General features: G+C 45.4%; 1 long non-coding RNA gene across 1 annotated transcript; it reads left to right on the top strand.

Annotated features, from left to right (window-relative positions):
* Positions 1-5,755: 5,755 nt before the first annotated feature.
* On the top strand, positions 5,756-22,612 carry LOC118967613 (uncharacterized). The gene is made up of 3 exons (XR_005054809.2): positions 5,756-5,896; positions 7,243-7,350; positions 16,727-22,612. It is a non-coding gene; the product is annotated as an uncharacterized lncRNA (long non-coding RNA).
* Positions 22,613-22,683: the final 71 nt, after the last annotated feature.

Genomic DNA, 22,683 nt, shown 5'->3' with positions numbered 1-22,683 from the left:
GAGTCTCATGAAAGCACCATGACATGTAGGTTTGTGCTCCCAGTGCAGATCTCCAGAGCCAGGTATTCAGCAGTCCCAGGCCTTCCACTCCCTCCCTGCTCCGTTTCTCTTCCTCCCGCAGGTGAGCTGGGGTGGGGGAAGGGGCTCGGGTCCCGCGGAGCCGCAGCTCTGGTACGTTACCCCGTTCGCTGAGGTCTGCTCTTTCTCCAGGTGTGTGCAGTCTGACACCGTCCTCTTTCCTGTTGCTCTCTCAGAGTTAGTTGCGCCAACTATATTTTCTAATTGTATCCAGTTTTAGGAGGAAGCCTCTGTCTCTCCTCTCACCCCACCATCTTTAATCTGAATCCCAGTTAATGTTATTTTAAAGAAATTTAAAAAATGTTAAAAGGCAGGTTTTAAAATTTTACCCATATGTTTTTTCTAACTGGTGGTATTGATTTCTCTGTATAACTGAGTTTCTATCTGTCATCATTTCCCTTCAGTCTGAAGACCTTCCTTTAGCATTTCTTGAAGTGAGGATCTGTTGATAATGATTTCTCTCAGCTTTTTTTTAGCCAGAAATTTATTTAGACCCCATTTATTGAAGGCTATTTTCATTGGCTGTAGAATTCTAGGCTAACAGTTTTCTCTCTGTTAATAGACATGATTCCATTGTTTTCTGATTTTCATTATTTTCAATGAGTAATCGTCATTCATAATTCTTATGTTTGTGTTCTGATGCGGTGTATCTTTCTTTTCCCTTTGAATGTTTTGCAATTTTATCTTTGCTTTTTAGTACTTTAATTATAATATTTTTAGGTATGACTTTCTTGATGTGGATGTCTTTCATAAGTTTTGGAAAATTCTCAGCTACAATTGCTCAATTGTTTCCTGTTCTTTCTTACCTCCTATTATATCTCCATTCACTCTGTTAAACACTTTATATTGTCCTACAGGTCACTGAGGCTTTGTTTATTTTTATTTCAATCTCCTTTATCTGTTTTCATCTATTTGGAAAATTTCTTTTGCACTGTCTTCAAGGTCATTGCACTTCTTTTGTAGTGTCCAATCTGCCACCAAGCCTATCAGAGGATCTTTTATTTCAGATTTTGTGTTTTTCAGTTTAGATTTCCATTGGCTCTTTTCATAGTTTTTGTATTTTGACTGAGATTCCCCATCTCTTACTTCACTTTTATTTGTGCTTTCTTTCATATTCTTAAGCATATTTATTAGAAGTATTTAAAAATCCTCATCTGCTAATCCCAACATCGGGGTCATGTCAGAGTCTGCTTCCATTTTTCCACTTGATTAGGGGTTATATCATCTGCTGCTTTGCAGGCCTAGTCATTTTTTATTGCATTCTAGACATTGTTGCTGATACATTGGGGGGGGATTGATTATGTTGTTTTCCTTTAAAGGGTGTTGAGTTTTGCTTTGAAAGCAGTTATACAACTGGTAGGTCTTGTCCAGTCAGACTTTTTAGGCTCTCTTAGGAGGCTCTATTATCATTTTCAACCTGAGTCCTAGGGCATGGTTGTCACTCTAGGACATAGATTTTACTCATAAGATGAGGCTTTTCCAGGGTCTCAGCCTAATGCCTCATGTTTTCAGTGGGAGTTCTCCACTCTGGCTGGGCCACAATCCCAGTATCTCCAAACTCTATGACATCTCTAATATCTCTGCTCAGCTGCCAGCCTCCTGCAGCAGGATTCACAGCCAAGCCCTGTGCGTGTGCTTCTCGGCTCTTGGCCCAATATCTGAGGGGAGTCCCCATGAGGGTTTCTTGCCTCAGCTCTGTCTCCCTCCATGTTCTGGCCATGCCCCCACCAATTCTAGCTGCCCTTTGAATAATGGTGGTAATATTGGGCAGCTCTAGCTTGTTTCTGACTTCAATGGGAACTTCTTTAGCATTTCATTATTTGTTAGTTTATGATAAATGTTCTATCTTGTTTAGGAATTCTCTTCTATGTTTCTTTTAGTTAGAGACTTTACCATGAATGACTATGGAACTGTATCAATCCTTTATCATATAATGGTATAATCCTATATTTTCTCCTTAATTTATTAATGGAATGAATTATGTTGATAAAATTCCTAATTCTTAGTCATTCTTGGATTTCTGTGATAAATTATTATTTTATATACTTGTTAGCTATGCTTCTCAAATTGTTGGGCCCTGAATATTTAAATTAATATGACAGAATAATGAGCTTTTAAATATAGGGCACTTTTTTAAAAAAAGAAAAAATAAGTTTCAGTCACTTTGTTTTACTTAAACATACAAAGGCAAGTTGGTTATTAATAGTAAAAAAGTCTATACTGCATTTCTCTACTTGTACTTCTAATAATCACATATTTTTTCAGCTTTTTCTCTGCCACTCATGAGCTAAATGACCTCATTTAAGTCATCGCCCTTGTGCAGCTTAAGTTCTCTGTACAGTGGGTGTGGAAATCACACCCAAGTAACACTGTTTTTTAGAATTGCTTTATTGTATTTCTTCTCCCCTTTTTATTCTTTCTTAAAAATTCAGAGGTTTTTTTTTTTTTTTGAAGCAGTTTAAGGCTCACAGCACAATTGAGAGGAAGTGATAGAGACTTACTGTGTCCTCCCTGGCCCCCACATACACCTCCCTGTTAGGAAGACCCCCCTGCCAGAGCGGTACGTTTGTCACAACTGATGAACCAACACCGACACCTCATTACCACCCACAGGTCCATAGTTCACACTCAGCGCCGCTCCTGGCGGTGCACATTCCGTGGGTCTGAGCGGGTGTGTAAGGACTCGCACCCACCAGTGCAGCATACAGAGCACTTTCACGCCTCCAAAAATCTCCTGTGCTCAGACTTCAGACAACTGCTGGTCTTTTCATTGTCTTGGTAGTTCTGGCGTGACTGTCCCTTGTTACCAGTGGGCCCCAGGGAGCGCACATCTGATGTAGGACACTCCCCGTTTAGCGATGGGCTGGGGGGAGGATTCTCTTTTGATCCCTGTTGTCACTGTCCACCATCGGACTCAGCGTCCCGAGCTGGGCAGCACCTCCTGAGGGTCCTGTTGTCTGGGGAGGCAGGAAAGGAAAGAAGTCCACTCTCACTTCCAGGGAAAGAGGGAGAAAGGAAAGGAGAAGAGAAAACTTGTCTCTTCTTGAGGAGGAAAGGAGGAGGTAAATATACAGGAAAATCAGTTCTGAGACTAGGACTGCAGCTACAGTGGAGTTCGCACCCTCATTCCAGAATCCGTTAGCACTATGTCACTGCTTTTGCCAAAGAGACGATGGCAAATGGTTTTAACGCTCCAACTGAACTGCCTTCAAGTTTATATAAAAAATTATGTTTTTAAGAAAAAACAAATGCATTCTGGATTTTTTAAAAAATAAAACCTTACATAGGTATTTTGTAACTTAAATCACCCTTCTGTAGCTACCCAGCTCATTTGTATACATCTCATCAGCTGGAGCTTGAAATGCCTGCATGTGACAATAGTGCTTGTGAAGGGAACAGTTTGTGGAAAGGGGGCTTTTGAAGGAATGATGACTAGTGATCAAATCTCAGGATATGTAGCAGAGGAGGACAGTATCCTGCTGTGGAAAGCCATGGACATATTTTCTAACAGTCTTTGAGGAGCAGTCACCCAGTCTCCTGCTGAGTGTCAGATAGCCCGGGCTGTCCTGACACCAGGCCATGAGAATAGTGGAGACTGCAAGCAATTTCAGACCTAAGAGTGTTTTAAAGAAAATTCCAAATAAGCTTATTCTTGCTTAGGTGGCCAAAGTTTTACATGCATTCAGACATGTTAATTAAGCAAAGGTGCACATCTGCCCTCAATCTGCGGCCCTGTGTAATAAAACTATTAAGCTACAATATTAAGACTTAAGTATATTCATTTGAACTAATTTAAACTTGTGTTTCAGATAATGGGTCAGTAAGGTTCCTGAAATTTGCCTCATGTTATTATTATATTTCGTTCCTTTGAATTTAACTCCTAGTTCACCTATGGGTTCAGTATTCTGGCAGATCTGAATTGCCTAAAATAGAGGTACAAAGAAGCCCCCTATATTTATAACCAGAACAGAATATGAGAGAAACATCCTGATGGCTCAGCTCTGAAGCACTGAAGACAGACAAAATCAAAGTTGGGCTGGTGGGCAGCTGTCTGGTCTGGTGGTGGCACGATACACTTAGAGGAGTTTCTGGTTTTCATCTGCAATGTTATCTGTTTGGTTGGAAGCCTGGCTCATTGTTTTTCAGGAAAAAAACTGCAAAGATAAATATATGCTTGCAGGTTGCTATTCCTTTGCTGAGCCGGGACACAAGTCTTCCTGTGGTTCCATTTGTCTCCCTTGGGAGACTTGAAATTGATTTATTAAGTTGAAATAGCTTTGGGCTGATGCCAAGAAAGGTCAGACACTACCAAAAAATAGTAGTGGGAAAAAGGTTAAGAAAACAAACAAACCCAAGATGGTGGGAGGAAAGAAAAAATCAGGAAGAGGTGAGATGATGATTGATGTGGATACACTGTTTCTAACTGAGAATTCTAAAGGCTTTAAAAATTGAGAAACCAAATTAATGACCTGGAAAGCACATTCAGATTAAGAAATATCAGATTGGAGAATAATCTTGATGGGGTGGAAGTTAAGAGAAACAGTGACCCTCCCCCCCACCTCCAGCCCCACCCCCACCGCCACCCCCAGAGAACATTGCAAAACTGCTTTGGGTAAGTTTTAATTCCTTCCACAAGCCTACCTTGATTTGCCTAAAACTTGGTGCAATGGCAGCAATCTGTATTCTATATGTGAGATGGGAAACTCGTGGGGAAAAGGCACATGTCTTCACTGCCTCTGGCTCCCAATGACTCTCTGTTTCCATGGAGAGCCTTGCAGAGCCTCCACTTCGATTGTTTTAGATTATACAGGGCTTAAACTAAAGTTGTTCTAAACATTATGAGTCAAATACTTATCTGGCTGACTCTAGTCATCATATTTGAAACATATACTCTCTTGAACTGTTATCCTAATAAGTATCTTCTCAAGAGTGTGCTGAATCAAAAGAGCTCTTGAATAGGAAAGAGGAAAGTTTTCAAGAGGAAGTGAAATGCAAAACATTTTCTTTCCTGATCCTTCCCGGGGATTCCCAGAATCCGTGCTACAGCCACAGTGGGTGAATGACCTTTTATTAAAGGACTGGGTGTGGTGCATAATTATCACACAAATAAAAGATAACAGTAATTGAGCATTTACTCTATACCAGATACTAATCTAAGTGCTTTGTATGTATAAATTCAGTTCGTTTTTACTACAATCAAAAGTGGAAGTATTGGATCAAGTTCCTGAGAAAGCCATGAAGGGCTTACTGGGTGTCTGAAAGTGTAATATCATTTGATCTTCACCCAAACTGTGTGATATAATAAAAAATTATTCCTTTAAAAAAAGTGTCAATATTATTATTATCCTCATTTTAAAGATGCGAAAAGCAAGCTAGAGAGGGATTAGGTCAGTGCCCAGGGTCATACAGCTATTACAAGAGAGGCAGGATTCATGTCTGAGTTGTTCTGGCTCCAGAATCCATACTTTCAACCAAAAAATCATGGTTCTGTGTTATATGAAGTGTAAGTCCGGGGAGAGGAAATCCCAGGGCAGAATACCTCTAAACAGTGACATCAGTCAAAGGGAGAAATAAAGTTTAAAACCCGTTTATTGCTTACAAACTGCAGTCCCGGGCTGTCTCTCTCTCTCCTGCTCCAGCAGAAGCAAAACGGCCCTCCCCTCCCCTCTCAGGTACCGATCAGCCCTCCATTGCCCAGGTAATCACCCACTGATACGGACATGAACTTCTCTCCACCCCTGAGGATATGCAAATGAACTAAAGCCACACTTCTCTCCACCTCTGAACACCTACTGACATGCAGATGTACTAAAGCCAGGTGAGATATTCTGGAAATACTACAATTTAACAACCCACATGAAGACACTGAGATTTTAAAATAATCAATTTCTGACCACTGGTGGAAAATATATTCTTTTATCCCAGGAATAGTTATGGTAGCAAGAGGAAGTCGCTTTTCTGTTACCCGTTTTTTCAAAAAATGAGTTTTAACTACAAAGCAGGTCAAAGCTTCGCACTGCCTGGAAGAGCAGAGGGAGGCGTGGGGCGTCGGGAGGGACTGGGGCCGCCTCCCTGGCCTGAGTCAGACCAAGTTTGCTATGTTCCTTTTTAGAAAAACATGGGGATAATTAATGATAACAAAATAAATAAATAGATGATAGATAGATAGATAGATAGATAGACAGACAGACAGACAAACATAGTCCCTGGTCTGGAAAAAAAAACAGACATGGGGATAAAATTTAAAGAACTGATCTTTTTAAAAATTATTTCTTTTTCCTTTGACACAATGGCCAATTCAAATTGCCCAGCAGCAGGGGTGATAACAGAAATTATTTAAATAAGGGTGCAGAAGAAAGAACGCATTTGGAGCCTCGGCATGTGTGGCGCCCCCTAGTTGCCAGGAGCAGAACTGTCTGAGGGCGGAGCGGTGAGTGGGGCACCACGCTCCCCGGAGCACCGGGAAGCGTCGCGCCTCCGGACCGATGGGTGTCTCGCCACCCAGGGGTTAGGAAGAGCGCCTCCTTCTTCCCCCAAAGAATAGTTGAGACGGCCTCCCAGCATGAGAGTGGCTGTGCGTGGGCCAGTGCGCCTCGAGAGGCGGAGGACACGCGTGGAGCGAAGCAGAGTAGGACGGAGGCAAAGTGGGAGAGATTCTCCCCCTGCAGGGGAGACCTGTGCAGAATCAGGAGCTCAGAAAGGGCGGTAGGAGAAGCCCAGGAGGGGCCCCTTCCCACCCACCTCCGGTGGCACCCGGCACCTTTCTCTTCCTGCTTTGCAAGGTGCCATGTTTGTCACAAAAATGGAGAAAGTATCCTTGTGAGTTTGAAGCTCTGAACTGGTGAGAGAGAGGCTCTAGGTAGCAGAGGTAAGAATTTAGGAAACGCACTGAAGGTGTGGGATTCCGTAAAAGCTCAGCAGTATGGCTGTACCTCTTGGAGGCCATTCTTAGGGTCAAAGGAATGCTCAGCTTAGATCTCTACTTGCCACGCTGATATTAGGAAAACTCTTTTCTTTCTTTTTACATTATCTTCCTCCTATGTGAAAAAAATTCCTCAAAATTGAGCGTGAAGAGAGATGGCCTAAATAACTTGAGGAGTGTGTCTTTTGGGAGGAGACAGTGTTCTTGCAATTTTATTAATTAATTGGCTTGTTATGTCATAGGTTAAAGCCACACTCAGTGCGAGTCCTGGTGGATGAACAGCTGACGGTGCAGGGATGATCACGCTGGGCAAGGAGTCCAGCTTCAGTGCTCGGCGACGGGCGAGGCAGGTACAGTGTCTCAGCAGACGCTTCTGTTTGTAAATGGAACAGCACTGCAGGTGCTTCCTAGTGGGGACTGAGGAAACGGCGGCGCTGAATGCACGCAGCCCCACGCAGCGCGAGAGCCTGTGCACGGAAACCGTTAGGTGCTGCAAAGTGAAAGGCATTCTTGGCCCTTGTGATTTTTTACATTACAGAATCATGCATAGCAGCTCTTACTGCAGATGAAGCCACTCAAAGGTGTGTTCTCCCCGTTGATGGTAACTCCCTGTAAATCAAGACTAGAGTCTGGGTTAGGTCTCCTGTGAGACAGGAGCTCTGGGGATGATTCGCACTTCAGTATAACCAACACCACTGCACTTTGCAACTGGGATAAAGACTTAAAATTCCACTAAAGATTTATGTTTTTGCAAGGTATATTCTGCATTTATTTTCCAAAAATACGCACTTTGTGATTTTATTGTAAAATGAATGCCTATTTATTTAAATGTAGAAAAACAAAAGTAACTAAAGGGTCAAGTACCTTGACCAATTCCTTAAGTAGTAGGAGGTATAAGCCAAGTTAGGAATTCAAGGACTGATCTTGAGCCAATTTTGTTTTTACTACATCACAGTTGAGCATTTAGCTATTTTAATATTTCACGCTTTTTTCCCCCGCTTAACATTTTGCTGAAAGCACATTTGATGTCAAACTTTCTTAGGGGGAGGCCTGGCACTCAAGCAAGTGCTCCAACAATGTTTTTGAACATTTTGAAAAATATCATGGGGAATATCAGTGCTTAGGGCGAAGATCAAGGACAGGGCTGTTTGTACTGTGGCGTCAGGACCCTTCTGGGAACACCTATGCAGGGACCAGCTCTCTTCGCCCCTGGCTGGGGTTTTGCAGTCAGTAGAAGGGGGCAATCACCACACCTGCCTATTTCTAGGAAGTCAGAGAACGGTGTCGTAAGTTTTGGCTGGGAGGAAAGTAGAAATCCTAGAAGGAATATTTAAACGGTAACAGAAATGGAAACATGTCCCGGGGAATTGTGAAGAAAGCAAGCATCTACCTAGCAGGGTTAAAGTATGTCTGCCCTGCGGCGAGTATGGGAGGCTGGGAAGTAGTCATTTTTAAACTTAGATCTGCCAGGAACTGAAAAGGAAGCAGGAAGGTGACTCAGCGTGATGCCCGCAGAGCCCCACGCGGTGACACGGGCACCCAGGTTGCTCCAGGATACAGATTTTACGATGACAGGATTGGAACCCCTCTGCCCCTTAGGTGTCCGCCTGCCCCTCCGAGGCTCCCCGCCCTCTCCCGGGAAGCTCTTGGCTGTTCCTTCCTGGAAATCTCTCGACTCCCCAGTTTCCTTCCAGGGAATCACTCAAGTCCAGCAAAGATGCAAATGTTCCTTGTCCTGGGTACACCTCGTATGTACATTTGCTCTGCAGTTACTGAAGTGTCAGCCTCCTTTTACAGGTTTTCAGTTGATTTCAAACTCAGTCTCAGCCTCTCAGGCAAAGCGGCAGCCCCGACCACGTGCCACCGGTAGCCCCCACCTCTGCACCCCTCAGCTGTCTGCTGGCTCTGCAGACAGACGCACAGGCTTCGCCCCGTGCCGACAGCCACTTGTCCTAGCATTGGCTAATCACCACTACATTCTGTTAAGTGAGATTCATAGATGCTGATTGCATTTATTGCATAAATTACTTCATTATTAAAATCAGGTCATTCGAGCCCCCAAGCCATTAACATGAAGGTTATTAACATAATTTCATAAGCTAATAAATCAAGCACAGGAAAGGAATTAAAGGGTTCTTAGTGATAAGTGTTTCTTCAGAGATTAAGGAACACAATTTTCTTATGCATATATTAACATTTTATGAGTGGATTCATGCAAGAGCAGTTTCCCCTTTCTGCATACATGACTCACACTTCATCTTTTTCATACTTGGCCTCTGAAGCTCATTTTCAGAATTAAGGATTATTTTCCATTTCAAATAAAGGAAAATTACTGTAAAGCAATTTTCAACTCGACCATTAGCCTTGTGTGATATGCACTACCTATAAAATTCTTACCTTTTCACACTTCTTAGACTGAAAAACCTCTGGGTAGGGGCAGGAGGCAAGCCGGAGTGGAAGGAAAATACCTTAGATTTGTCTTAGATAATGAGATTTTCATTCAAGGTGAATTTCAAACATATTCCTAGTCTTAAAAGGTTCTAGTGAAGTTCTAATTATTTCTCTAATTATAGCACATACTGAGGTTAAGTGTTCTTATCAAATGATGCATTAAAAATGGATTTTATTCCTAGGCTGGATCTAATAGGCTGAGAGACTAGCCTGAACACATGGAAATTGGTTCCCTTGTTCATTTAATGTAGCAGATTGTGGGAGACGCTGAGGGTTGGTGGAGCCATAGGGTCCGGGGGAGTGGGGTCCCCTAGAAACGAAGAGATGTTTCAGTGTAAATGAGACTGTGACAACTTCATCCTTGTGCAGTTTGTGGAATGGTTTTAGCAAACAGCAACTGATGGATAATAACTGAAACACGTGACATGTTGTCAGCAAGCACTGCATGTGGTTTCACAGGTGAATTCGGAAGATGGGTGGGACTGACAGTTCTTTCTATGAACAGGTGTAGTGGCCACACCACACCTTCCTCTACAATCTACACTGACTGCAAATATTCCCCTGAATCAAGTACAGACTTCCCTGGACCTCCTCCTGTCTACCTGGTTCAAACCTTCAACAGTTTCTCATTGTTCTTAGGGTTAAATAACGTGTCTCAGCCTGGCCTACAAGCCCCATGTGGTCTAGCCTGCCCTGAGCGGTCCAGCCTGTCTCGCAGCTAGCTTTGCCATGCTGCTTGCGGTCAGCTCTTCCTCAGTGCCGTTGTCCGTCCCATCCCAGGGCCTGTGCTCAGGCTTCCTTCCCGGTTATAATGCTCTCCTCTGCTTTCTGAAACGATTAACTCCCATTCATTCAGATGGCAACTCAAAAGCCACTTCTTCCAGGAAGCCTTCCCTGATTTCTCTCGTTAGGTCGAATCTTTCCTGCCTGTGATAATACCATGAATGTCTCATTCACATTTTTGGTCACCATTGCCATTGTAAATTTTGTAGTGTGGTTGTCTTTTTTAATTGATGACATGTTCACATAGTTAAAAAACCAAAGTGAAATAAAAGATATATACTAAGCTATCTAGCTGTGATTCCTTTTCTCATCCACCCCATTATCTCCCCCTTTAGAGTAAACATTTTTTCGATTGGTTTCTTAGTTATCTTTCCAGTAAAAAAATATATTACTTATTTCTTTCTTATTAAGTATCTTCTTTTTTTTCAAGGACAAATGCAAATATATATCTTGTTTTTCCCCTTTTTAACACAAAACATAACATACATATTCTACACCATGCTTTTTATTCCCTAACAATATACTCTAGAGCTTATTCCATATCATGACATAAGGAAACACCCCCTGTTTTCAGCTGCTAGAATTCCACTGTGTAACTCTTTGCTGTTTATGGAACCAGTTCCTACCCTGATTGTTGTTCTCAATCTTTTCCTCGTGGCAAATAGTGTTGCAGTTGTAACCACCTGGCTGTGCCTGTATGTTGTTTTATACACTTGCAGGTTATATGTAAATAGCCCCCCGGAGGATTGCTGGGTCGGAAGATGAATGCAGCCCGTCACCCTGCCAGATATCACGTCGCGCTTCCCTTTGAGCTGTATCATTTTGCACCTTCAGCAGGACATGATTTTCCATTTCTCCACAGCCCCACCAATAGTGTTGGCCAACTCTGGACTGGGAGGTGGGAAAGGGCACCCGGAGGAGTTTTAATGTGCATCTTTGGATTTTGAGTGAGGTTGAGAATCTTTCCCTGCATCCAGGGGCCTTTGTAGTTTTTGTGTGTGCAGACTGGGTGTTTCTGTGCCCCCTTTCTGTTGGGTGTTTCACCTTTCCCTTCCTGTAATCTAGGTGCTTTTTATCACAGAAACGAGCCTCTTAGCTATGCAAGGGATTGTGGATACTTCCCCCAGGTTGTCATCTGTCTCAGGACTTTCCATATGAGGTTTGGGATAGTTAACGTCTATTTCTCCTGCCCAGACACTAACGCCAGGGAGGGCAAGTCCCACATGCCTTTTGCTACCGCCCTGTCCCCCGAACCTGCTTCCGTATCTGTGAGCAATGTGAGCCTTGTTACAGTGTCTCCAGGACCCCTTCAGCTCTGAAATTCTAGGGTGCTCTTTCCCCTCCTGCATTTTGGTTCACCATTTCCCTCCTTCTGTCGCTCTGAGCTTGGGCTCAGGCCTCACAAACCCCGGGAACTGTGGGTTTCACAGTGTCACCCAAGAAGTGCCTAGACAGACCCCCGCCCACCAACGCTTCCAGATTTTCACTGGAAATTCCACCAGGAGTGACACATGCGGTTTTCTCCAGTCCCTGAGTAGGGCTTTCCTGTATTGCCCATTCTCTCATCCTCCAAGCTCTGGGCTCCTTCGTGACAGGGTCTCAGCCTACATCTTCACCGCGGGCCCCTCTGTGGCCCCCTGCCAGCCCCACACGCAGGCCATTCACCATCATCCACCACCATGTTCTTCACTGCCTCTGCTCCCACCTAGCATGTTCTTCTTTTATCCAGGCCTAATTCTACCTATGAAGTCTTACTCATTTCTCACCATCCTCCTTCCAAGCTGGGACTCCATTCTGCTTTCCCAGCACTAGTTTGAATAAAAGGTCATATGGTGGGTCTTCCTTGGGAGGGATGAGCGTGGCTCTCTACCCACCGGAGTGTAGTGCAGTGAGGGCAGACAGGTGTGCTATTAGTCCTCATCCGCAGAGGGTTCTGTAAGAAATAGTCTCCAGGGCATTTGTTGACTAGAAGTGAAGCAACTGTCACTCCTGGGAATTAATTATTAATTTTCATTTAATTTGCACAATACTCCTGGGATAGATGGCAAGCTAAGTCTTAAATGGATATGCATTAAATAGTTCAGCAGATTTGGTTTTTTTAAATTATGGTTCATGACATTAGCGTGTGTGTGTGTGTGTGTGCACGTGTGCAAACACCATTATGTGCTCATGGGAGGGGAATAGTGTTGAAAAGAAAAGCATGTAGAGTTGGAAGTGAAGGGCACTGGAAAGAATGTGTGTGACTTTACTGCTTGGCCACAGAGCAACTCAGCTCGTTTCTGAAGCAGCCTGTCTCATCCCACTGACCACCTTCTTCCTGTCGTTCTGGTTTGGAGCAGAACTTCCCCACGGAAACTTTTCCAGCTAACGCTTGCCGGTGCCTGCATGACCCTGGCAGGTGAACACAGCACAGATGTGTTAAGCAGGACGCGGCGGCAGCCCGAAGCGTGGGCAAGGAGGCCATGCCTGCTGCTCACCCGGCTCCGCTTTCACTCGCCCGCCCTGGCGGTCCTTCTGTGCCGTCCCACAGCCTTTCCGGAGAAGCAGCTCACGAACATTTGGCCGTGGAAGCTTTCTTTGGGAAATCTGATGTGGCTCCACCTTAAGTGCTCTCCCCCCAATTCCCTCATTTAGCTCTGCCCGCGCCAGCCTGGAACGAAGGCCACATTTTTCCAACCTCCCTTGCAGCCGGGCGTGGCCCTGGACTGCGCTCTGGTCAACGAGACGGAAGCAGGAGTACCACATAGTGCTTCCAGAAATGGTTTTAAAGTCCGAAGGTTTGGATCCTTTCTCCTCCAAGCGGAGAGGAAGGCCAGGGTAACGCAGGAAGCTTGGGCAGCCAAGTCAGGTAAGAGGCAGACTCCCCACACACACCAGTGGAAGCGCAGCACGGAAGCGACAGCCGGGCTCTGCGACGGCTTTCCGACACGCCCCCCCAGGCGTCCCTTACGGGAGGGACAGAGAGGACTTGGGTCTTGGAAGGGCTTCGCCGTTCAGCGTTCCGGCGTTCACAGCCTGACCCACTCCTGAGTGACCAGTCACAGAGAAGAGCAGGGCTTGGAGAACTACAAAAAGCTCTCCCACAAGACCCAAACCGATGTTCTGTCTGGATAATAATGATTTTAAGATCGTTAAAAGGGAGAGAAAGAAGATAAAAGTTGTATGCTAGAGGGCATGCCCCTTCTCCGTGCCCACCATGCAGTTGGAAGGCTCCGGAAGAGCAGGATGCCGAGCAGATAAATATGAGTATGAAACGAGCAGATCGATACCAGTAACATTTTCTCTGGTGCTAGATGATAATTTCCCTAAGCACAGAGCTACTCAAACAATAATATTGCTATTAAGATGGAAACCTAGTATGCTGTTCCTTTCTACTAAATCTTTCTGTTTATTGCTTGTTACAAATTTCTAACCCTGTGTGTGCCTGCAGACGCTAAATCCGAGGTGGAAACAACACGTCTTTGCCCATCGGGAGGTGTGCTGCTTCCACGGGCTCTCCTCTCCGGGCTTCAGGACAGTGGCCCGTCTCAGAATCTCAGCTTTTTACAATTGAGAGAAGCCTCTTCCTTCAATATATTAACAGTCTAATCTCTTCATTTATAAGTGAGATAAATTGAGGTCCTGAGAGAAGAAAGGCTGTGCCTAAGGTCACAAAGCTAGTTGGGGTTTTAGTAAGTGTCTCTTCAACTCCTTTTATATCTTTGAAGAACTGATTACAAAGAACCACACCTTCCTCCCTGTTTGTTTTTGTGGCCGCCCAGTGTCCCAGCTGAGAGCCCACGCTTAGAATCACGAATATGGTACACCAAGTATTGCTCCGTGCAACTTATCAAACCACCATGGATTTTTTTCACTCTGAAGGAGTGAAATGTGTCACAACCACTCCTGTTTGGCTCTCCCCGCCAGCCTCCCGTGCCCAGGCTGAACTGACGTCTAGGCACAGAGGTGTGTGTGTGCGGATGTCCTGTGCTTACAGCTAATCAGGAGCATTTCAGAGCAGAAGTGGACCTGCTAACATGACTGCATGTCTGTGTCACCCTGGTGCTGCCCACAGCTGCTGCTCCTGGGTGTCAATGGGCCCGACACGGCAGAGGCCTCAGCCGGGGCTGGAGAAGGCTCTGAGGGCCACCATGTCCCTATTTGGAGCCTGCCAAGCAACTGTGCTGGCCGCTGGTTTGCACAAACTGCAAGGCGCCTGAAGGGCCCTGGCAATGCCGGAGTAGCTCCCAATACCTTTGCAGACCTGCACATGGAACTAACTGCTGGTGCTCCGGGGGCAGCAGGTACGTGCAGAATGAGCCACCCTGTTAAGGGCAAGGAGCCGAGACTGTGGCCACCACGCTACCTCCCACCCGTCCCCCTGCGTTCCGAGAGTCGTTGGCCATGCTTCCATTCCTCACATGGAAGTTTCTGAGAAAACAATTGATTTTACAGAAAACAATTATATTTGACTGTAAAACAATGAAATTAATAGAATAGCATGCTTTGTGGAAAGGAGGAGAGATAAAGACATTAACATACGATTACCAAGAGGCCGTAAAATCCATGTCTGCTACGTATAATTTATCTGATCTACTACTGACACTATCCCTGATACATAAAATGACAAGAGTTGTGTTTGATGCATTCCAGGGAATTCAGTACTTTACTTTCACTGGAATCGGTTAGGATGTAGCACCTTCCACTTTTCGTTTCAGACATTTTAGAAGTGAGCTGCCTTTCCTTGCTTTAGCTCAGGAGAAACAACGAATGAATTAAGCACCCACTCAGCATGCCTGGGTCTGTGCTCAGAAATATGGGATTAAAACCTGGACCTGCACGATCCGTGGAGCACATTTTAGGCCTCACAGAATTCATGCAAATGCCTTGTTGAGTGCCGGTGCCAGACCAGGCAAAGAAGCTGTTCCAACATTACTATTTGGTGATTGCCACTGGGTGACCACCGTCATCCCTCCGTGCTGCCCCCTTCACAGGGAACACAAGCATTTCCAAGCCTTGTCACTAATGTTTAATGAAAACTAGCAGAAAATGATTGTCATGCAGAACACTAAGACTACAATTGGTTTCACAATTATTTAGTGCTCCTAAGAAACAAACCATAGAAACCCCTAGGTAAACATAGCAAATTAGAGAAGAAAAGATTATCCTTCCAATCCATCTCAAAGTCCTTCTAAGATGACAGTAAGAGGATGGAAAAGCACACATAGGTAAGGACTATGAGAACAAAAGGGGAAGCAGCAATATTTTGAAATCCAGAGAGCAGATGGATGGACGATAACTGATTTACTAGACACAAGGAAGCTGAAGGGCAAGAGCCTGTAAGAAGTAAAGCCAAAAACCAGGTTTAATGGAGCCCCAGAGGCCTGGAGAGGCTCAGCAGCAGGGGTACCAGCTGCCTCCAAAGGGGCAGAACTGAACCAGGTGGAGTGATTAAGTCTGAATGAGGAATAATTTGCCCTACATTCTCTCTGCTCCCAGGCACTGCCAGCGACTACCCCTTCCCTCCCTGGTGTAAGACTGGAGGCTTATTTGCAACAGAGGTCGAGTGAGAAGGTGCTGGCAGGGAACACAGCGTGGCTGAGGGCTCTTGTGAATGATGCATGGAAACCAGAAGGCTAAGGGGGCATCTGCAGTCCAAGTAACGGTGCTACCAGCACCATTTTTCTCTTGCTCCTAGAATCAGGCAGCCAGGCTTGCTCGTGTGCTGGTCAGAGGAGGAGGCTTCCTCTGGGGGTAAACTGATCAGTCACTGAGAAAGTATCTCTACTGTGGTGACTGTGGTAAGCGAATCACGGCCACATGCCAATCCCTGGACCTGTTCATATGTTAAGGTAAATGGCAATGGGAACTAAGGTTGCTATGACCTTGACATAGGGAGAGTCCTGGCTTAACTAGGTGGGCATTTTCAGACACTCAGTCTCAAAAGGTTGCCATTTTTCAGGAATCTACTAAAGGATATACTTCTCCAAGATGAGGAGAAAGTAGTAAAGAAGATGTTATTAGCCAAGAAAGGGTATTGTATGGAAGAAAGCAGCCAAGGGACCGTGGAGTGATCACCATGCAGCTGGCCCGAAGACCACTCAGCCCCAACTGAAGGAGAGGGACGGGGCCTCCAAAAGGGGGATCCAGGGGGATGGGGGGGAGTCTGCTGTGCTTGTTCTCAGGGAGTGTGTACTTACTGCAGAGTTGGGAGCTGACTTAGTGGTAAGTACAGAGAAAAACAGAAAAACTAAGCAAACAACTCAAAACGTGACAATTATTTACCCTGAGGATCAGAGCAAAACTCCTTATGTGAGAAAGAAAATACAATAAAAATACCATGAGATCTAGTGATAAATAACTGGGGTGAATACTGAGCACAGTTTAACTCCAACTGTGATGTGTAATATGATGGGGCCACATAAAGAGAACGGTGGGAGGGGAGTGCAGATGCGTGGATGTAATGTGTGTGTGGAGATTGCAAAGATGGCGACAGTTCTGTTCTCCCTGCAGCCTTCACAGTGTGGCTTCAGCATCTCTCCTTGGGAGCCGGAGTGTTTCCCTCCCCCTCAGGCCCAGCTGGCCTTGTGAGAGGATGCAGTGGGGGTAGGAAGCCAGTCCTGAGCCCGGGCCTCAGGAAGCTTCATGTGCTGCCATCTGGGCCACTGGAACCCTTCCAGCCTCCGTGTGCTGGAGGGTGAAAGCCATGTGGAGTATGGAAGAGCCGCCCACCTGCGGCCACGTAGGCCTGCCAGCCCCCGGCCGACCGGCGCCGACCACAGCTGCATGCATGAGCTCAGCCCACACCAGAGGACCGCCTGGCCCAGCTCAGTTCCGTTCAACTGCTGCTGCCCAGAACTGTGAGTGAATAAGGTGGATGCTGTAAGCCAGTACGTTTGGGGATGTACCTTGCAAATCGGTATTACGTATGCACACGCGTGCGTGTGTATGTCCGCCGGAAGGTGTTACCGCAGTGAGGCTCAGCTCTGGTTGCTATGATGGGAACTCAGTCCATCCAGCCACATCCAAAAAAATCAAGCAACATGGTGGGAGCAAGTTATTTGGAAACTCGGGGACAAACAGCGAATAGATTTTAAGGTGGATGTCCAAAGAGTGCAAAGTGGGTCAGGAGGGCTAGAGTAGAGGACTGTATTTTTTCATTGTGGGTGTCTTGCCAATGGGTTTCAGCCCTGAGCAAGTTCACTATGGATTCAGTGGGACCGAAAAATGACAGTAGAACATTCCTGGGGTGAAAAGGTTTATACCCAACTTCATCCCCCCGGTGGCAGGTCAATCACTAGACTCCCATCCACTCAGAGCGAGTCTGCATGCAGCAAGCCGGTCTCTGCCTCTGGGCCTCTGTCCTCAGCGCTGCCACCACTCCAGCCTCTGCTCTCCTGCAGCCATGCCATTGTCACCCAGAGCAGTGGGCGGAGCTCTTTATATAGAGTCAATAATGACGTGTTGCCCACACGTGTGCAGTGAGCTAGCCAACCAGGGCCAGGTGAGAATCCTGGCCACAGGAGCCTTCACTTTATCCACAGTGGGCTTTGTAGAACTGCTGAATTTGAAAATTTATGTACACATTTCATTTTGACTAAACTGCAAATGAGGTGGGAACAGAACAGAATAAAAGCTGCACTTGCCAGGTTTGGAGAGCCAGCAGACACCAGGTGCGTGGACATCAGAGGCAACGGGAAACTAGCTGCAGCCAGAATCGGGGCACGGGGGGCAGCCGGCCGTGAGAGCTGGTCCGCGGCGACACTGCTGAATCGGCATGGATAAACAGTGGGGCCGGTCACCCTGTTCCCCAGGGCGGAGTGTCTCCAAGAAACCACACACACACTGCTGCCAAATGGCTCTCGTCGGCGACCACACTGTTCTCCCTGACACTCACGCCTGTGCCTTAAATTCTCTTTGTAATGATGATTTTCATCCCCTGTGAGGTTGGGAGGAAGTAAGCAATGTTTAGAGAAGGCACAGACGGTTTTAAAAATAAGATACTAGATATTAAGGGGTGTGTTTGTTAGGCTGAGCTAGGGAGCGCTGTAGCGATGGAAAACCCCAAGTCTCTGTGATTTAATGTCTCGGCTCACGTATCCCAAGTGGGGCCTTCAGGGACTCGGCTTACATGAGCCACTCAGAGAACCAGGCTGCTACACCCTTCCACTGTCGCTTCCTCCCCACGCAGACCAGAAGTGGCCATATTTTGGTAGCCATTTCACACGGCTGCGCCTAAACTCAAAAGGGTCGGAAAATGCAATTTTGCCATGTTCAGACCTGGAGTATTCCTGACATAGCCAGACTCGGTCTGGTTCACTCCCTGCTGTTCATCATAGTCATACGTCACCCAGAATATAAATCAGTTATGTTTATTTTTACCCAAAGTATAGGAACTTTCCCAAGATGTGTTGTGCTCCAGAGAAGTGTCAGGCTTTAGAGGCAGATGATGAATCCAGCCAGCAGGAGGGCATGGGAGGTGATGCGAGGTCCGAAAGTTACGTAAAGCAACGTGGTTTCCTTTTTCCTCCTGTGGTCTGATGGTGCCACACAGTATTAGCCCACCAGTCCCAGACTTCCTTAAGTGGTTTCTATAACAAGCCCATTTTATTTCATCCCATCACTAACCCAGTGTATTTCTGCTTCCAAATAGAGACTTATTTTTGCCTGTATTTTGCTTAAGTCTGACTGTTGTGAATTTAAGGTAACAACAATTTCCGCCTGTTTTGAAGATTGTGAATTTAAGGGAACACCACTTTCTGTTCAAGAAATAACCTGAGGTGGCCTGGAAAGAAAAATACTGACCTCAAAGGAGAAAACCTCGCTTATCTAAATCTCAGAGCAACAGCTGTGCTCTGAGGAGAGGTTAAGGTGGGCCAGGCCTGCAGGTCTGGGGAATCAAAAAGGTACAGTTCTCAGGTGGGACACGGAACAGGGAGGGGTCGGAGGGGGTTTCCATCTCTGGGGGCTGCGGAAGGGAGCGCGTTTTCCTGCATTGTCCGTGAAGGACTTTGGTGATGAGCCCTGGGCTTCTTGCCTGCGGAAAGACGACAGACCAGAGAACTGCGGGTTCCAGACATTCGGCCACATTCCCCAGACCCTTTGATCCTACAACTTCAAGTATGTTGTCTATCACATCCAAGTGTGGTTACACTTCCTCCTTAAAAGCCAGACAGCCAGAAAGCTGAAATAATCAGAACTCTTCATCATGTTGGATCAAGAAAAAGCACATGGTAAGTAACCCGGTTGGAATCAGCCACCCCTGGGTTGGGACCCAGGTCAGCTGACTTCTTTACTTCTCTGCGCACCTGGCGCATTCAGGCAGAAATAAACTTTGCCGAGGTGAACCACTTTCCTAACTTTGCTCATTTTGCACTCTAAAGTCTTTATTATGGAAGGCTCCAGCTCATCTGGATTGTAAGTAATCAGGCCTTTCACATGGGAAAAGATCGGTGGTGTTTGTCGTGGATTCTTACACCCATGAGTCTGCGCCAGAAACTTCAAACCATCTATTAAGGGTTCTGAGAGCTCCCTCAGTTCTTCACTGACACGCTGGAGGCTCGTGACAACCAGGATCTGGAGGAATGATCTGAGCTTGTCTGCTCTTTTGTCCCATGCCACAGGCCTGACACACTTCTGGCCTCAGGCCCTTTATGTTGCAAATGGCAACTCATTGGTTATAGATTATTATATCATTTCATATTCTGTTATAGAGATAAACATTTGTAGGTATTCCCTTGTTCACTTCAAGCTCTTTTTATGCTTTATTAATTGATTTCTCTAGATCTAAGTTTCTCACTGTTGGTCCTATTGACATTTTGGGTGGCTAATTCTTTGGCATGTGGGGAAGGCTGTCCTGCATGTTGTAAGATGTTTGGCACCATCCTGGGTCTCTGCCAACCAGATCCCAGAAGCACCTGCTCCCTCCAGCTATGACAGACAAGAAAGCATCTCCAGATATTGCTGAGAGTCCCTTGTGGCCAGAATTACCCCCGTCTGAGAGCCACCAAGTTAGATCACCAACATCCAACAAAAACACACTGCAAGAAGCACGTGAGAGCCTCAGAAATAATTTCAGGTGTTCTAGTAGCTACATTAAACAAAAGGAAAAAGAAACCAGCAGAATGAATTGTACTGAAATTTTTATTTAGCCCAGTATATCCAAAATATTATTGTTCCAACATGTAGCAATATAAAAAATAATTCATGAGATACTTTCCAGTTTTTTGGTTTGCTTTTGTTTTGTTTTTTGCTTGCCAAATCATCAAAATCTGGTGTCTGTTTTGCACTCACAGCACATCCCAGCATGAGCCCCACTGTGCAGGCTGAGCGGCCATATGCAGCTGGGGGCTGGCTCTTTGGACGGTGCACGTCTAGATGGTGTTGGGGCTGTATTTTTGTGTCCCTTGAAATTCACATGTTAAAACCCTGTCCCCCAATGGACGGTATTCAGACATAAGTTTGGGGAGTTAATTATGTTTAGGTGAGGTCCTGAGGGTGGAGCCTCAGGATGGGGCTAGTGTCCTCAGAAGGGACTAGAGCTTGTCCACTTGGCCATGAGAGACCAGGTTTGCGGACCAGGAAGAAGGCTTCTACAAAGATGCTAGATCTGCTGCAGCCCCCATTTTGGACTGCGCCTTTAGAACTGTGGGAGGGAAACGTTTGCCACTGAAGCCACCCAGCCTGTGGTGCCGGAGGGAGCAGCCCAAACGCTTTCCTTTCTTCCAGTGTCTCCTGCAGGATGATGCCTGCTTTGCTTGTTGGCAGTTTGGACACCACAGTTCTCTTTCTCCATAGCTGGCATGTAGGTTCTAGAAGGTCAGGGACCATAACTGGGCATGTAAGTCCATTGCTGCAAAATCAGCACCGTCGCTGGATGACCGTGAGCAGACACATACGCCCAAGCGTGGTGCCTTCTCTGCTGACTGTCCTCTCGGCCACTGATAGGAAAGGAGCACAGACATTTCTGTTTAGTCACCTGAGGCCACTTGTAGACACATCAGCTCCTGAAGACCTGTGCATGGAGAGCTGAAGATACACCGCCCGTCCACCGTAGTCTTTGATTTATCCGAAAATATTATATTTGGGATATGTTTACTGTTAAATACACTATATGAATCGGTAACCATCTAATTGCCAATTTATCACAATGTTAGATTAATTAAAATTCTCTCTACCAAGCATTATGAAAGGATAGGAAGTTTGTAATTTTGTTGTTTTGTTTAATTGTATCAGGTTTTTGGATGAGTCCTGTTTTAACACTGGGTCATAGAAACATGTCTAACAAAAAAGGTTAAGAAACCTCAGTGATGACCATATTTCCCTGTTAAGAGCCTTTTTTCCCCAAACAAGACTACAGTGTGGAGAATTAAAACAGGTCACACAGTAACACTTGACTGTGCCTGCTGCAGCGGAGCCTTTTCATGCCTTGGTGAGAATGGTCCCCTCTCGCCGTTCATTTGTGAGTCTCGCCCTGACAGCCGTCTCCAGAAATGCTGACAAGGCAGTAAGACACCGCCAGCCCAAACTGTTTTCCTTTAGTGCTTTCATCCTAAAGCAGTGGTTTTGAAATCTTCTAATGCCATCTGCTTTCCAACCTCTGTAAGATCATCAAAATCCTTTGCGGGGAGCTTCTAAAAAGACTAACAGGACAGGATATACAGAAAATGGTAATGACAAAAAAAAACCAATAAGGAGGATTATAAGATTCAGGACATTTCCAAACAGGAAATAGAAAGCACTATGGAAATGTGTCAGGCAGCTCCTTGGTAAGCATGTTGCTTTTCTGGAAGAAGCAGTCCAAAAGGACTCCAACTCCAGAGAATATATTTCAATAGTTCTGGTGAGGGTCATGATCATTGCGTGTTTTCAAGCCTCAAGGGTGATTCTGATGATCAGCCATATTTGGGAACCAGTGGTTTGATTTCCTGTATGAATTAAAAGAGGGAGGATGTAATAGGGAGATGTATCCTAAAATCCTTTGTTTTTCTCCTGTGAGCCCTTCTCTGGGCTGAGATCTTGTCCAGTGGCAGGTGACACCCTGGACATAAAGGAGGGTTAGTGAGAAGTACTTTGAGCTGAAAGTGAAGATGGCTAGATTCATTTTTCTGTTAGATCTGTCTTGAAACAAAACACTTATCTTGCAGTCAGTTGTTCTGCCTAAAATGTGAATTTTGTAAAGCAATGACCCTTACCTTATATTTGTTGAACATATGATTTGAAATGCATTTAGGCTGCAGAAGGTACATTAATTAAAACTATTGTGATTATTCATTGATATATAAAATGAAAAATTAGATCTGTTTCTCAATGTTTTCCCCCATTTTCTTGCTGCCTTATTCAATTGGTAGAAGATCCCTTTTATTGTTCCTATAAGAAATCATCATAAGACTCAATCTGATAGAGATATAGACAAACATGGTAGGACCATAGAAATAATATAATATAATATAATATAATATAATATAATA

The sequence above is a fragment of the Manis javanica genome, chromosome 16 (assembly GCF_040802235.1).
Source record: "Manis javanica isolate MJ-LG chromosome 16, MJ_LKY, whole genome shotgun sequence".
NCBI lineage: Eukaryota > Metazoa > Chordata > Mammalia > Pholidota > Manidae > Manis > Manis javanica.
Note: the sequence above shows the minus strand (reverse complement) of the source record. Positions and strands in the feature narration are given on the sequence as shown.